This window comes from Canis aureus, chromosome 18, assembly GCF_053574225.1.
Source record: "Canis aureus isolate CA01 chromosome 18, VMU_Caureus_v.1.0, whole genome shotgun sequence".
NCBI lineage: Eukaryota > Metazoa > Chordata > Mammalia > Carnivora > Canidae > Canis > Canis aureus.
This window is the reverse complement of record NC_135628.1, coordinates 39,013,179-39,028,799: the sequence shown is the minus strand read 5'-3', so window position 1 is coordinate 39,028,799 and position 15,621 is coordinate 39,013,179. Positions and strand designations below refer to the sequence as shown.

General features: G+C 50.3%; 1 long non-coding RNA gene across 2 annotated transcripts in view; it reads right to left on the bottom strand.

Annotated features, from left to right (window-relative positions):
* Nucleotides 1–14,809, bottom strand: part of LOC144288870 (uncharacterized) — a 42,482-nt gene extending 27,673 nt beyond the window's left edge. The window contains exon 1 of one of the 2 annotated variants that reach the window (XR_013356888.1): nucleotides 14,530–14,809. This is a non-coding gene — a long non-coding RNA (uncharacterized LOC144288870). The remainder of the gene's footprint in view (nucleotides 1–14,529) is intronic. The other variant, XR_013356889.1, reaches the window with a different exon arrangement.
* Nucleotides 14,810–15,621: the final 812 nt, after the last annotated feature.

Sequence of the window (15,621 nt, the reverse complement as noted above, 5' to 3'; positions counted from 1 at the left end):
CTAGTGTATACGCCTCTTGGAGGGGGTAGAAAAAGCTCCCCTCCGCCAAACCTGACTGTGATTTCAGCTGCATTACCTAGAAGAGGGCGCGCCAGAGTGTAGCTCAACCTGCAGTCTTTAGGGAGTCGGTACTGACCGGGAGAAGCGGGTTGCGGGGGCGGGGGCGGAGGTTCTCTCGGTCCCGGATGGGATCCCACGGTCTCCACTCTAGGTTCACTCAATTCCACCCCAAACTCACCTTTTCCGAAACTCTGCCCGCCTAGCCACACAAAGACACCTACACAAGAAGTCCCAATCCCGACAGCCCATTGACCAAGCTGAGCCCAGCTTTTTCCTGAGAGCAACTTCGTCTTGTTCGCTCTTTCAAGTTCCTTTGGGTCAGCGCTCGAGGACCTTTTTTTTTTTTTTTCTGCTTTCACCACTTCCCTTTCACCCTCCAAACCCAGCTACGCTACGTGGCCAGGAAGTGGCTGGAGATTAAATCTCTGCAGAATAGACCCAGGATAGAGGTGCAGATGGGACCCGATGCAGGGGCCCCAGGGGTCCTTCCCGCGCGTATCCCCGCCCTGACACCCATGGAGGTTCCACCTCCTTTTGCGTAACGTCCCTTACGCCGTCCCGCGCGCCACGGTGGGGAGCTTGAAGTCAGGCTCTTTGCAGAGCCCGGGGTGCGGGGCTGGGGGTCCCCAGTGCGGAGTCCCCGCAGCCCCGCCCGGGCGCCCCAGCCTGCGCCTCTGCGTCCCGGCGGCGCCGGACTCCCGCTGCCCGCCCCAAGCTCCTACCTGGAGGAGGAATGCAACGGGGAACCTGGTGAATTGCCTCAACTGGAAAAGCAGCCTGCTGGTGAAGCTTTTTGTCCGGAACACAATTCCCAGCGCCAAGATAAGGAAGGGAAGGAATCTCTTTCAGTGCCTAAACTCGCTACACTCACCTCCAGTTGTTTCCATCACAATAAACACTAGCAACTTGGACTTTTCCGAGGCCCTTTCCTTGCTTTATTTAGCCAGATCTGACAGTGTGGATAATTGTTTTCCCATTATCATGCTAATTCGTTAACAGGGAACTTTTCAGCTGAGCAGGATTGTTCGGGAATCAGTAACTAGGAATCCTGACTGGCTGAGAGAGTCGCCCGAAAATTCTATAGGAAAAGTTCGGAACAGCAATATCAACTCACCCTCCGCCTCTCGCCCTGTTTTTACAGTATTATTCACTCTGCAGCCCTGGTTTGCACAGCGGTGGCCTATCACTCGGAAACCATCCTGGAGCTAAAAGGATAGTAGTTAGAGACCTGCAATTCATTTTTTAAATGTTAAGTTTTAAAATATTGCAGGGTGGGGTTTCCCCCACACACACAAGTTTAAAGTACCAGCTGAAATCTCAAGTACAATTAGTGGCAGTATTGCTGCGAATTTTCTAACCGTCGGTATCTGACTTTGAAACAAAATATTAGAGTTAGAATTCAATAAGTTATTTTGCTTTTAAAACGCAGTGGGAGCCCTATAAGTTTTACAGTTTCTGTCAAGACATTGCTAATGTTTATGTACATATTCTTATGGGTTGTACTTTTTAAGTTCTCATTTTTTTTTAATTTCATATTTTGGGCATGATTCCTTAAGTTCCTATTAACATATGATCTTTTTAAGTTAACAGGAAATTGAAATTCTAAGGAAGGGAAGTGCAGACTCCAGCCTCTTCTTTTCACATCGGTTAGAAGTTCAATGCACCAACTCTTTTGACTTGTATTTGCTAACTTAGAAAACTTTAAAGGTACATTTGGAAAATTAACTTGAAAGGACCCCATAACAGAGGGTGACTTTTATCAACTTTTTTGGAGGGGAGGGTGTTTAAAGCAGTTAAGACCTACAGGGTAATTAAACTATATAGCATTCTGAACTATATAACATGGGGGACAGCTTTAAAAACGATCCCATCTAACAATTCTTACATCTACAGAATGAGTAAGAAGTCCATAACTACCAACGCCAGCATTGCTTGCAAATTACATTCGATTGAAACTCTGCTGAAAGAGTTTATCTTCCATTGTATTTTGGAATTGTGTGAAGGTATGTATGAACAGGATCTATGTATATATAATTCTTATACTTTATATATGTTTAGACATGCATTCTTTTTAAATGTTTATGTGGTTAGTCACTTTAAGAACATCAAAATAAATTGTACGTTGGCTTACACTATCTCCCAGGTATTCCCAAACACTGATGAACAAAAATCTTTATATCGGAAATGAAGAGCTACCCATTTAAAGGAAAGAATGGAAAGGGGAACTCGATTTATTCTCATTTGTTTATCGCTAGACGTTGCCCCCCTCTCCACAAATTCATTTGAATAGCTTTCAAGCCGGAAAATGGAAATGTGGCTCCTGCCCTCTATTTCAGCGGCAAGCAGCAGCGTCCTGGCAACAGCGCAATTTTCTATCATCAAGGATAAATGGCATCGAACAGAACATTCTGATAAAAAAAAAAAAAAAAGAAAGAAAGAAAGAAAGAAAGAAAAAAAGCTTCAGCCCAAGGAGCCCATGATTGCTGGCCTTCCTGTCTGTCATCCCTTCACAAAATCCTCTCCGCAAACCTGAGCGGCATGCTGTCAGAGCTAATAACGTCTTCTGAAGGAGGTGGGGGGGGGGGGGCATAGTCTTCCCTGCACAATGTTCCCATTTATTAAATCGAGTGCTTATTTTAAAATTGCAAATATCTTTGTTTGGTTCACTGCAAATTAAAACCAAGATGCAGGAAGTTACATGATGCAACAATTATTTGTGTCATATCAAAGAATCAAACCGCTATCTCGCCCTTCTCTGGGCTAAGGTCGGATGAGGGGGAAGGGGAAACCTGGGGGAATCCAGGGCAAGAGGTTTTTTGGTGGAAAACTACAAATCTGTTCGCCCTGCAGGTAAACTGAGAGTAATTGAAAGCCAGAGGAGCGATGCCTGTTTCCACCAGGGGCAAGGAGCCGACTCGGATCCGGGAGCGCGTGTGGGCGCGGTGGTCGGCGCGACGCGGCACGCGGGTCGGCCGCAGCTCCGAGCAGACACGCGGCGCTCTCCCGCGGGAGGCTTCGAACGTAATGGTGGCTATTTCTCGCCCACTGAGATCCCTTTCCAGAAAAGGCCATTCTGTTCCAAGGAGATGGATCCCTGGGGTCCTCGTGCCTGTATAGGGGGTCTTGGAGAGGTTTAGAGGACACCCCTGCAGGCGTTCCCTGCGTCACGCGCTTCTCCCGAGGGGTGGGGGCTGGGGCGGAAGGGCAGCAGCCCACACGGCGCGCAGGCGGGCGCGCAGGTGCGGGCCCGAGCCCGGGGGAGTGCGGTCGGGCTGGCCTGGCGACTGGCCCTAGTGCCCATCGAGCTCCTGGTCCGTTCACGCTCCTGCACTTCAGCCTGAACCCTACAGGGCCCGGGTCAGGGGAGTAGGGGGCGGCGGCGGCTGGGGGCAATATGGGGATGGAGATGGTCGACGCCAAAGGGAATGGGGAGCAGCGATGTTGACACTCTTCCTGTCGGACCAACTGCTAGGGGATTATTATTATTTTTTTATCTCGTTGAGAGAGAGGGGTAGAGAGAGAGAGAGAGAGAACCTAAAAATGAAGAGACAATCAGATCTTAATATCCTTTAAAGTTGGCCTTTGCAAAGAAAGAGAATAATGGAGAGGTATGTAAAGGACCCTAAAATGCGGGGAGACCCTAACAAGTAGAAGCAGAAGACCGAAGTCTGGATATCAGAGATTGAGGCGTGCGGGGCGGGGGACGGGAATCAGCTTGGCTTGTAAGGATCCTTGGCGGCAGAGAACGGTGGGAGGAGGGGAATGATGGGGAAACCTTTGTTTAATGAGGAAACCTAATTATTGCGCATCTGGAAGTCTTGGTCCCAACCAAGAGAAGGAGGGTACTCCCGCCCCCCCCCCATGCACTGCGCATGCCCCAGCCTCCGGATTTGCATGATAAGGCTCACACGTGAGCCAACGGTGGCGGAGCCGGGCCCGCTGTGGCAGCCAATAGAATCCCGATCTCAACTTCGCCTCTGGGTCACATTGACATCTCGGTTCCCCCACAATAGGCCTTTAAAACCCACTTTAAAAATAAAAAGGGTATTTTAGTATCGATTCTCGCCTTGGCACACTAGATTTTTGTGGGAAATAGACACATTTTAGAACTACAAATACATTTACTACAAGCAAGGGTTAAAGTATTCAGAATTTAAGAGAAAGTTAGAAGACAAGAGAAAGGAGTCTGTTCAGAGAACACTGGCGGGAAGAAAAGAAATCCTGGGACTGCTGCCTTCAGAGCCCTGAGATTTGCCCGACGTTGAATCCCTGAAGCCTTTTCTGTCACCTGAAAATCCCACCTATCTCATTGACCGAGTGAGCCTCAGAAGCGGGAAAACGTCACCGTGCACAAGCCTGGCTAGGGAAAGCAATCCCAAACCCAACTCTTTCTCCACTCCCATCACCAGCCCCCACAGTTGCCAGGGAGATGGGAAGCTAGAACACCTGCATCCCATCCTTCTCCCTTTCCCAGACACCAAAGTGGTCTATGTACTGAGGTCCATGTGTTAGCTCCCATATCTGCGAAATGGGGCTAATTATAGAAGGGCAGAGGGAACTAGAAAGGTAAAGTGACATAAATCTCCTGCCTGTCTGGGCCTCTCTTACCTCCACCCAAGCTCTGAGGCTGGAAACGATGAGGTTGATTCTCTGGAGCTGCAGAAGGGGTGGGCCAGCTGGGAAATATTACCTATCTTGCCCCTTCTGCACACCAACACTGCTGCCTGCCCTCTCTGCAGCACCCTCCTGACAGTTACCAACCACCCTGTATTCTTCCCACCATATATCCCTGCCAGAATTACTGCCCACAAATGGGCCTCCAACACCCCTGAAAGCATTCCTGTCTGTGACAGGAAAACTGCTTGTTCATATCACTGAAATAAAACAGGTGGGGATTATTATGTGCAGTTCCTCTCCCCTTTTGTGTAATTCACAAGTCTCCAACATGGGATTAGGCTTCAAATGCATTTGGTCAGGTACATACTTTTTAATGCTCAGCTCAAACAATGGTAAAACCATTCCAGCAGTGCCTCTGTTTGTCTCTTAGCTCTTTCATTCTCACCCTCCAGGCTTACAATCATCACATAACCTTTTTTTTTTTTTTTTTTTTGAGAGTGTGAACCAGAGTCCCATCCCAACCCTCCAAAATGCAAGGCTCTAGAACGACTTCAACATCTTGTTCATCTAAGATCAATATTATCTGACCAGTAAGTATTAAGTTGGCATACCAGTAAGCACTTAGCTGCCAGCATCCATGTCTATTTTCTGAGTTACCCACTTGAAACCTGAAATGCCAGTTGGTAGTCTCTACTGTAATGAGCAAAAAACTTTATCACGATTGTGTTTGGGGGTTGTGCAAAAATGAAGCTTTCTCTTAAGCTGGCCCAATAAAACCAAGAGGTGTCAGGATGAGATAACCATGTTGTTTAAAATCCTTCTTGAACATTAGATTTTAGGCTTTTTCTTATTATTGACTTATCTTTGTGCTTCGTGGAAAATAAGAGTGCATTTGAAAGGAAATATAGACCTAAAAGAAAGTCCATCAGCCAATCAATAATTCTCACTGTCCCCAGTTGAAGCAAAATCCTCCTTCCCTGTCTTGGGAGTGGCTGCAATAAGAGGTTTGTCTTCTTGAGCAATGCTGAGTAAAATTGAACCAACCTAGGTCTCAAATTCATGTCCCAGCTTCTTTCTTCAGGCAGGTTTCAGATCAGCCATTAGTCTAACTTTAATGACAACTCACTGTCACCTCTAAGAGAAGAAAAGACCAGCAGGCTGGAGGTCAGGAGGGAAACCCTGCCTAGGCCACAGTTTCAGCCTCTGGAGTTGCAATTTACAGGCATCCTCAGCTCTAACCCAGACTATCTTGTAGTCACTTTGTCTCTCACTAATGTGCACCTTAGTGTACCTACAGGTTCCTGCCCATCCCAACCGGAACAGTTGGTGGCTAGCACCCAGTGCCAGCAGGGTTTGCTGGTAAACCAGCTGAGCTGGGAGCATGTCCTTCCCTTGTGGGGCTGTACCGCTCTCATTTAAGTTGGGATTGGTCAATTTATAAGGAAATGGAGAAAGAGGGTAAGGAGGAAGATTATTGAGACTACAAAAATGCAGTTGACACTGAAAGCTTCCAGGAGCCAACACTAACTCCTCCGTCAAGACTCTGAGGGAGATGTCCTACAAATCAGCTGGAGCAGTACAAACCTACTCCTTCATGTTCAGGGTCAACAGAAATGGAGATTTGGGATTCCCTTTTCTCTAGCAGGTCAGTCTGGGAGCAAGAAGGAGGCAAGGGGACTTGGGACTCTCAATCCCCCAGAGACTTCTCCTAGCCCCTTGACTCCAGGTGGGCCCCTGCCTACTCTCCAGATTAGTCTCCTGTGTCTCGGACCACTCCCACCCCCCAACCCCCATCACCACCCTCCGCTGGGAGTTATTCTAAGGACACTAAAGTTGCTCCAGGAAGCTTTCTTCTAACTCCTCAAGACCAGGCAGGGAAACCTAGTGAGTCCTCGGGAGGGAGAGCAGTTCAGCGTGGGAGGCTCTGGTCCAAGCGCAGGACTCCTTAGAGTCCTCAGGCCCTTGGGCAGGTAGCGAGCCCATCCAGCGCGCGTTGCCTTGGCTGGCGTTTTCAAACAACACGGATTACAGGCTGCATCTTGAATATGAATTAGCCTTCTGCGCTGGTGTGAATTCGCTTTGAAACTCAACTTGTCAAAGTATGGTTTTAATTAAACGTCTTCGGCCCTAAAGATTACATGTTTTGTAAAATATATCCTAGCATGAAATTTACTTCCACAATCTGAAATTAGATTTCTTGTAAATGTTTTCATAAAAAAGAAATAGGAAGGGGGTGTGTGTGAGAATGGAGCAGTTTATACTCGCTGCGTTCTTTTAAAAGGTCCTGCCAAGCCGGCCAGGCGCCCGACAGGTCCCGGGCTGGCCTGCCAGCCCCGGTCGGGACACGGAAGAGACAGCGCGCCCAGGACGTGCGAGTAACCCGAACCCGCCCGGGCAGGCGCGGCCCGCGCAGCTTTTGCAGTTGGAGACAATTCAGCAGACAGAAAAGTTAATCCCGCACTGATTTGTTTCGGATCCCTCTGCAGGACGCCAGGTACCCCGATCAGCTGCTGCTACAGACACCTGCCTCCCTCCCCACCCTGGAACGCTGTGTCTGTCCCAGGAAAGGCAGTGAAAGACAGGCTGTCCCAGGAAAGGCGCTGGGTGCAGGATGGCCCCAACATCATTCAAGACAACACTTCATCTAGAAATTTAAAGTTCGCTTCCAAGAATTCCTGGCTAATATCTAGAACAACAGCAATGTTGATCCATAGCCATCCTAACAGCCTGTCCAAAACTGCTCCAACCAATCTCAAAGCTTCGCTACACCGTGAAGGACCCCCTCCCCCAAGGGGGTAGATGTGTTCTCTATAACCTACCTGGGGGCACCTATCACTCGTGTAGCCCTCAGAGAAAAAGGGCCCTGTTTCCCTGCATGGGGGCGGGGAAGGTGCCTGCGCACTCTGCGTCCTTCTATTCAATACAGAATTAAGAGCAAGGTCCCTGTGGAATTCTCTTTTCCTAACTACTCTCCGAGGAACCCGCCAATTCCGGCGGGATTTGCTGGATTCTAGTAAAACTTGGCTCACAAGGGGTGGGGTGGGGTGTGATGGGGAGGAGGAGGCAGGGAGGCGCATCTCCTTTCTTCTAGATAATTGGGACCCAAGAAACGGGGGGGGGGGGGTGGCTCGGTAGGGAGAGTTATTTACCGCCCTCCACCTGAAATAAGCAAGACCAATAACGCGCCTCGCTTTTCGCCCTGTTTACTCCATCCCCATTCAGTGATTGGCAAAGCAGGCCCTGAAGGCAAAGGCAATAATTGCTCCGCTCTCTCCTTACTAGGGATGTGTGTAGGCATTTGAAGTGTACTAAAAATAAACGAAGGAGCGAGAAAATGAAAAGGGGACAGAGTGACAATTTGCGGCAATTAAAGCGTCTGCGCATGTTGCCGGAGGAGCAGGGACCCACAGCGGTTTTTGTTTTCTCAGGCCTGATGATGTGACTAAGTCGTTAGGGAATTTTCGTCGCAGGTTTGTGTGTGTGTGTGTGTGTGTGTGTGTGTGTGTGTGTGTACACGCGCATCGGCAAGTCCTCGGGGGAAGGAGGAAACTGGGACCGTTTCTGCGCCCCTGCGCGCCGGGCGGTTCTCCGGGCAAGCGCGGGTCCAACCCCTTTAGCCCTTCCCCCCTCCACCCACTCGTCCCCCCACCCGCCTCCAGCAGGTCCCAAGTGGGAGCCTCCCCGTTAGCACTCGGCTGGCGGCCACCTCTTCTAGGAACTTTGGAGCAAGTTTTCAGCTCTAAGGCATCTAACCTTAAAGGGGAAAAGCTTAATAATACTAACGTTGATTTCACAACCACCGAGACGCACAGGGTAAGGGGTGAGAAGGATGGGAAAGGGGGGCGGCAAGCCAAATCAAAGCCTGGGAGACATTTTGACAGCGCGCTTGAAATATTACTCTTAATTTTTGGAAGACTTTCAAGAAGTGAAAGGGGGATGGGGTGGGGGGTGAGCGGAAAGAACCGCAACTTTCTCCTGCCACTCCGGCAGCGTCCATACAGGGAGGGCTCCAACCTCTGCCACCCGCAGGAACACGCAGTGGGAAATTGCTTCAAGATACAGCAGGGCTCTCTTCTTTCCCGGGACCCTACCTGAGCAGCTAACTTCGCAAGAGGGTGGGTAGGAATCGCGGGTGTCAAAAGCCAGCAAAGCCTCGAAACTGGCGATCAGAAAGGTAACCGCAGGCCCTGCGCTCCGCCTAGGCCTTGGCTCAGGCCTCCGGGAATCCAGTCCAGACTGGCACCCCTTGTGGATCAGCTCCCCACCCACCCCCCCAACACGTCCCCCCTCCTCCATCCCACCCCTGTCTGGGGCCTCGGCAGGGGGAGGGGCGACACTGTGCAGCCACCGCCAAAGTCCAGCTCAGGCTGGCTTCAATGAAAGCTGGCAAATCCAGCGAGTCTCGCAGAAATTTTCTTCGACCCTAATTCAATTTTAAAGCGGATTTTTACTATTAAAAACGCTGCCGAGCAACACATTGAATTAATCTGACTGTACGGTTTTAATTACAGTGAGGGTTTCTCTACAAATCTGTACAAGACAGTGGCTGGCTCTCGGAGGATCTCTGCCTCCTGAATTCCATTATCCGGCCGCACGTTCCCCGCAGACAGCGGCGCGTGGGAGCCAGCTGCGGCGCGGGCGTTCCCGTCGCCCTGCGCTCCTGCCCGCCCTCCCGGCTCCTGCCCTCCCCCGTCCTTTCTTTCACCCCAGCCCCAAAGAGCGCCCTGGACGCCTGCCTGTCTGTTTGGGACTGCTGTACTGAAACCCTGAAACACTATGCTCGCTTTTTAACTCTTGGGCCCAAGACCTTTGAGCCTCCAGAGGCTCGCTCTTAAAAGGGTTCATTTGTCGGGGGAGGGTGACCTCTTTTGTAATTTTTAAAGGGTCCTCCTCCTTCGACTTTGCAGCTGTTAGAGGGAGCAACGCGATGCCCCAGGTGTTTGAGGGGAAAGAAGGGCTAAGGGGTGGGGAGGATAGGGAGAAAAGTCTAGTAGAGAACAGAAGAGTGGGTGCTGGGTGCTTGAATCTAGCCATCCCCCAGCCCCGAGAGCCAAGAGGGCTGCTTTTATCAGACTTGGTTTTATTTGCTGTGCTACTAACATCCTGGGGGCAGTGATCTCTAGAGACCCCGAAGGAGAAGAAAACGAAGAGAGGTGCTCTCCAAATGAAGCAGATACATGCTCATTCTCTCTCGTTCAGTCTCTTGTATCTCTCTTCAACTCCCTTTTATGTTCCTTGCTTTCCTACTCTGTCTCCCTCTCCACAAAGCATGTGGGAAGAAAAATGGCAAACTGGACACAACTCTCAGTATTTTTTTTCTTTTTTTTTTTTACAACTCTCAGTATTTAAAGAAGCAAAGGCTTTGAGCTCTGTGGGGCAGGGAGCCTCACTTGACAGAGATGGGGGGGTGGCATTTTCCCTCTCTGCACAAAATTACTGAAACCTACAGAAGAATACCATTTCATTCCCCTAGGTAGGATGGAGAGGGGGCTTTCTTTCTTCTAGATATGTGCAAAAAAAAAAAGGGGGGGGGATTTGCTATGAACAAAAGAGAAAGAACACAGATGAGAGAATGGGTTCAAACAAACAAATAACCTTCTCACTTCTTCTAAGGGTTTTCCAATAGGTTGCCCCCCTAAGGAAAGTTTCACTAAAAATCTAATAAATAACCTTTCCCGTTACTGGGGTATTATGAAATAAAGGGGATAAGGAATGCCTGTGAATAGGCATGAATATGAAAATCATAGAGCATGTATATATCGCAGGGGTAGTCAGGTACAACTTCTCTCTGATGAGAAATGGTTTTGATTTCTTTTTCTGTTGTAACAAGAGAACCATCTAAGAGTTCACATGATAGCAAGAGGATGTTTTCCCTCCCAGGTTTTCCTCAAGAGCTGTCCCAAGCCTGGCTCTCCCTTCATGTTGAGGCTTTTGCTGTGACTTTGTTATGTTACTGCTGATGAAGGGATGAAGAAATTAAAGCAGAGGATGCTTCGAGGCATTTAGGAAGAGGCTTGGCCGGCTATATTAACTCCTTATTATCCTAAAAATAGTCTGCCATTTCCTGTTGATGCTTGTTCCCTGCCACTCTGGGGCTACATTTATCCTCCAATGGTCAGGAGGTCCTAGTTTCCAGAGACTGGCTTGATTAAAGCTGACTTCTAACACCCTATCCCTTCCCCCTTTTGCCCTACTACATTTCCCAGCAGGGCAATATGGGGAAGGGGGTGCTGAGCCTTGGTTTACCCAACAGGTTGAAAAAACAAATATACCAGTTATTTTGTTTTAATCTAAGTGTTTAAACATTATTGAGTTCTTTTTTTTTTTCCTGGACTGAGAGAAAGAAGGGTGTCTGTGTATTAGGGAGTGGGGTCCTATGCTTGGTAAAAGAGGGGGGAAGGAAGGAAGGAAGGAAGGAAGGAAGGAAGGAAGGCAGGCTTCTGTATACAATCCCCCAAACTGGGGATGGTAGAAACATGTGTTGTTTTCCCCCTTGAATCTGTTGTAGGTCCAGCATATTGGCTCCCTCTGTTAAGAAAGCTTTGGATGCTCTCACAGTTTGGGAGTGGGGTCAGGGAGAGGCAAAAGGTGTTGAATCTGAGGACCTGGTTGGCTATGCTTTCATAGCTTCCCCACAGAGCTCAAAGCCTTTGCTTCTTTAAATGCTGAGAGTTGTGTCCAGTTTGCCAGCTTCAAAACCCCCAGGTTTGAAAAGACCTAGGGCAGGAGCATCTAGACTAGAACATGCTTACTTAATATTTCCAAATTGAACAGTCTAGAGAAAGTCTGTGAAGCTCCCAAAGGGCATGACCGGCCTGGGTGGGCCAGTGCCATCCTTGTTGGAGTGTCCCTAGCTCCCTGTTTTGGGGACCTTGGACTGGAGAGATGAGGGGGATGTTGTTTCCAGACTTTAGTGAGCTTCTTTCTGGGTGTCGACAGGGCCCGCTTTTAAGCTGGATTTTTGGGAGCCTGGGAGGGGAGGGGTTTTATATGGGCATTATGTTTTATAACTAGAGAAAATAATGCCATGATCTTAGTGCTTTCTTTCATAGTCTGAGACTTTTGCCTACCTCTGAACATACCATCACTGACTTGGGCTAAGGAAGAGAAATGGGCAGCTCTCTGGTTCCACTCCCAAGCTTTCCCAGGTGTGTGTGTTGGGGGGAGGGGGACAGAGTGCCTGGGTTTCCAGGATATCAAGCACCCTTTCCCTACACAAGTACACAAACAGAATTTTACATTGAATGGGGCAAAGACTAGCAGGAATTTTTTTTTTTCCACCAATGTCTCTGCTTGAGAAGGGGGTTCTTAGCATGGCTATGTAAATCAATACCGAGTTATTTCTTTGAATTCAAAGGCTATTTATTGAGGTCTAATTTCCTTAGAATTAACGTGATAACTGAGCCCAACTTAGCAACCAAACCCAACCAGGCCCTTCGGGGTTGAATGCACTTCTACAGGGCACCAGAGACTGCACACCTTCCTCTGCACCCACCCCATTCCCTGGCCAAAGGGAGTGGGCTAACCCCCCTCCATAGCTAAAACGTAAGGGGACTTTCCGTCTCAAAGGTCCCATTCCTCCCAGAGCGGCCTTGAGCTCCTTGACCTACCCGCGGTCCTATATTGACAATCGTAATCTTTCTCTAAATAACGTTGACAGCTAGAATACAAGCCCCCAAACCTCGACACCTTTAAAAGCAAAAGGTGGTCTAGGCCTCAAAGTCTGCCTTCTAAAACTTCTTAGTGAATTAGACCCTCACCTATTACAGGATCTTAAAGAGCCTTTGGCCTGCTTGGCCTGCTACTCCTCCAGATTGCCGGCTTTCCTTCTATTTTGAATGATAAAGAGCGAGCGGGACTCGCCTGCCCTCCTCCTCCCACCCCCAGGGGCTGGCCGGGGATCCCAGCCCGCAAAACAAAGAGGTAGAAGCCGCGCCGCCCGGCGGGCATAGGGGCCTGGAGCCTCTGGGGCAGGCGCGCGCCTTCGCTGGAGGCCCTGCAGAGTCCGAGAGTTCCTGCGTCTCAGGAGGGCGGGAGGTGCGCTCCGCCCTAGGACACACTCGGGGTGACCGGCCTCGGCTCGTTACCGCCGCCCACGACACGGGGCGAAGGACTCGGCAGCCCGGATGCAGGGTTCGGCCGGACAGAAACGGCCGCGGGGAGCTGCCCCTGCGGCAGCCAGCCATCGCGCACCCGAATCCTCGAGCGGAGGCCGGTGGCAGAGGCCACACGTGGCAGCCACCAGCTGCGCGCCACCTTGGCAACCGTGTGGGGCCGGGCTGGCTCTCCGGCCGGCTCTTCCTGGGACTGGCCAGAAAGCCGGACGCCCAAGCAGCGGGCATTCTATCCCGCACACTCGCACCGGGACCTGCACCAAGGAGCCCTGGTCCGCTCCGCTTCCCAGCCCCTGACTGCCGGAGCTCAATCCGGTGCTCAGCAGGACCCTTCCCATTGGCGACAACTGCTACTCCGGTGTAGCTGCCCACTTGCTCGTCTGGAACACAGTGCTGGGGTTTTATCCTCTAATGGGGGTGGGATGAGCTACAACCCCGACAATTTCAGCCCTCCAGGCTTCCTTGGGAATTAACAAGGGGGGGAAGAAACCCTTTGCAAATAGGGGCTGCTGAGCCCTGGATCGGGTGTTCAGTGCGGGGACTTTCTCGGGTCCCGCCACGACCCGACCCGCTCCGGGTGCGGCCAGAGTTGGGGAAGCCGGCGAGGAAAGCGGTGCACCTGCGAGCATAAAGAGAGAAACACAGACGAGCAAGGGGTTGGGGGGCGGGGGGGAGAGAAACGCCTTCACCGCGTTAACAGCAAGCTGCAGGGTATAAAGCAATAAAACTGCCACGTCTACCTGCTGGCTTTGAGGACATTACCAACAAGCTCGGCTCGAAGCCCGGGTGCACCGAGAGCCCGCCGGGGAAGGGGGGGTGCTTTTCTTTTCCTGACCTCTCCTCTGCCCCCCCATATACACACCCTACACACATCTCCCCCTTACCCAGACCACCTTTCATTTTCCTTGAAGCTTTTTTTGTTGTTGTTTTAATTCACTGCCGATTTGTAAACGCGTGGATCGGGTTACTGGTTCGCGTGTTAAAGTGCACCTCTTGTTAAAAGAAGGGGAACAAGGCACGCCACTTAAAAATGAATTCAGAGTTACTGAACCGGCTCCCGAGGCTCAAGAAGTTAAGCTCGGCGGGCTGGGGCTGGGGGGTGGGGGTGGGGGAGAGAGAGTAAAACGCTGCTGCCCTGCGAACCCTGGAGAAAACCCATGGGCAGCGAGCTTCAGGTATGTGATAAGATGGAGGAAGGAAGGAAAGAAAAAGAAAAAGGCAAACTAGCCTGGCGACGCCTGGAGACCCCGGGCTGGGAGCCGCGTAAATCAATTAACAAAAGCCGCTACTGCCGAGCTCCGCACAGCGAGTAAATGGAGTCCGAGCTGACACTTCTGCAGCCACCTTTCCCGGAGTTCGAGGCGAGCGGAACCGATACATTGTCAATTTCTCGGGTCCCATAGGTCGCCTAACTTATGGAGTCCAAGCGAAGGGGATGCATAGAAGTCCCAGTAGTCTTCCCAAAGAAAGACCCAGACTTGTCCCTGCAACCTCTAGACACGTTGACCTGAAGACGTTAGATGGTGCATGTGTCCGTGTGGTCAAAAGCTCGCGGCTCGGGTCCAGTGGCGGACTGAACGCTGGCGCCGAGCCCACGGGGGTCTGCATACAGTGCCCACCCAGTCCCGATCCACTGACGGTGCAGACGTCCTGCGCCTCCCCGCAGTCCCGGGCCCCGACTCCTGGCGCCTCCCGGCCTGCCCTCTTCCGCGCCCGCTCCCGGGTCCGGCTCTCCTACCTGGTGGCCGGGCCTGAGCTGCGCTCCGGGACTCCGTGCGGTCTCCGCTCGGCTGCCTGGATCTGAGTGGGTCTGGAGACTAGAGGGAGAAAGGCTAGATCCGCAGCCCTGGGCTGCTCTGAACTTCATGTCTTTCCCCAGTCCATCTTTGAAAGAGAAGTGGTTCTACCACCTGGATGTGCGGATATAAATCCCCTTGCAAATAATAAATGGATTAATAATAACAAGGTATGAAGTTCTTTTTATAGAAAAAAAGGAGAGAATTGAAACTAAATGCGGCAGTTAGACAACCATTTTGATAAGAGGATAATTGAGGCGACACTGGTGTATAATTAGAGGATAATTTATGCTATATCCACTTTTATTCCACCTCCCAAAATAAACCCAGTCCATAATCATTACAGGCAAATTGTTCTGAATTTTATAGCAGCAATTTGAACAAAGTACTGCAGTTAATCATGGGAGATTTTTGTGTATTCCTGATTAGAACTCTAATTGCCTCCTTCCAGAAAGTAAAAATAACTGTAAAACGACTCTATTTTTATCATTAACAATGTTGACAATAAAATAAAATCAATTGGAATTGTAATCGAGAGACAAATTTAGGACGAAGGCACTTTTACTTGGGTAGTTTATATTGTAATCAAGATTTGCCAAACCACTAACCGCATGTATCATTTGCATATATTTGAAAGCATTACAGTAGCTTCTGTTTTCAATAGGAAAAAATGCATTACTGTCAGTCCTCCAACGATTCGCTTTCAGAACAGGCTGCTGCGTTGGGGCGGGGGGGGGGGGAATATTCTCCCCCTTTCTTGTTCAATATATAGGAACTACGGCCTGAAACGGCAGGCAAAGAAACCTCTCCAAAACAGGATCTGATTTTTCTTTTCCTTCTCCCCCCTCCAAGAGACGGGGCCCAGGTGTGGGGGTCTTCTTCCCTCTGTGGTTTCAATAAAGTACGACCAGAAAAATACACGGTGACAGGGCGCTCCCGCGGGACCACAGTGGGACTGAGAAGGGGGTGTGTGGCGAGGAGGTCAAGGGGGGGGCTCGCTTTAAACGCAGAGGGCACTGCTTCTGAGAACAGGC